The sequence below is a fragment of the Mastomys coucha genome, unplaced genomic scaffold (genome assembly GCF_008632895.1).
Source record: "Mastomys coucha isolate ucsf_1 unplaced genomic scaffold, UCSF_Mcou_1 pScaffold6, whole genome shotgun sequence".
NCBI classification, from domain to species: domain Eukaryota; kingdom Metazoa; phylum Chordata; class Mammalia; order Rodentia; family Muridae; genus Mastomys; species Mastomys coucha.
The window spans coordinates 17,904,261-17,905,515 of record NW_022196912.1 but is presented as its reverse complement, the minus strand read 5'-3'; the positions used below and the strand labels follow the sequence as shown (position 1 = coordinate 17,905,515).

General features: G+C 45.9%; 1 pseudogene across 1 annotated transcript in view; it reads left to right on the top strand.

Moving 5' to 3' along the window:
• LOC116080484 overlaps positions 1–925 on the top strand; it is a 2,240-nt pseudogene extending 1,315 nt beyond the window's left edge. The window contains exon 2 of the transcript XR_004114455.1: positions 1–925. The product of XR_004114455.1 is annotated as a heat shock cognate 71 kDa protein pseudogene (transcript).
• The last annotated feature ends 330 nt before the right edge of the window (positions 926–1,255 follow it).

The following is a 1,255-nucleotide window of genomic DNA, read 5'->3' as shown; positions in this document are numbered from 1 at the left end:
ACCCTGATGAAGCTGTTGCCTATGGTGCAGCTGTCCAGGCAGCCATTCTATCTGGAGACAAGTCTGAGGATGTTCAAGATTTGCTGCTCTTGGATGGCACTCCTCTTTCCCTTGGTATTGAAACTGCTGGTGGAGTCATGACTGCCCTCATCAAGCACAATACAACCATTCCCACCAAGCAGACACAGACCTTCACCACCCACTCTGACAACCAGCCAGGTGTACTGATTCAGGTGTATGAAGGTGAAAGGGCCATGACCAAGGACAACAACCTGCTTGGGAAGTTTGAGTTTACAGGCATACCTCCAGCACCCCGTGGGGTTCCTCAGATTGAGGTTACTTTTGACATTGATTCCAATGGCATCCTCAATGTTTCTGCTGTTGATAAGAGCACAGGAAAGGAGAACAAGATCACCATCACCAATGACAAGGGCCGCCTGAGTAAGGAGGATATTGAGCGCATGGTCCAAGAAGCTGAGAAGTATAAGGCTGAGGATGAGAAGCAGAGAGATAAGGTTTCCTCCAAGAATTCACTGGAGTCCTATGCCTTCAACATGAAAGCAACTGTTGAAGATGAGAAACTTCAAGGCAAGATCAACGATGAGGACAAACAGAAGATTCTTGACAAGTGCAATGAAATCATCAGTTGGCTGGATAAGAACCAGACTGCAGAGAAGGAAGAATTTGAGCATCAGCAGAAAGAACTGGAGAAAGTCTGCAATCCTATCAATACCAAGCTGTACCAGAGTGCTGGTGGCATGCCTGGAGGAATGCCTGGTGGCTTCCCTGGTGGAGGAGCTCCTCCGTCTGATGGTGCTTCTTCAGGCCCCACCATTGAAGAAGTGGATTAAGTCAGTAGAGAGGGTGTAGCATTGTTCCACAGGGACCCCAAACAAGTAACATGGAATAATAAAACTATTTAAATCGGCACCAAAAAAAAGAAAAAGTAGGAGAACATTTGCAGGATGTAGCTATGTGCATATTTATTAGAGTTATGCAGGTTAAAAACACATAAATAACAAACCTCAATACCAATAAAACTAAATTTTCTTTTCTATCCAGGGGACATTTCCCAGAATACTTTATTGAGGGTCATGCAGGAAGAACAACATGGACTTAGAACTCATGGTGCGACCCACTGGTAGGCACACTCACAGTGGGTAATGTTTGGTTAAGGCAAGGCTCTGAGGACCATGTGTCCTGTGGACTTCATGCTGTTATGGAGGTCTGCTCTGCTTGCTGCCCTCACTTCCCT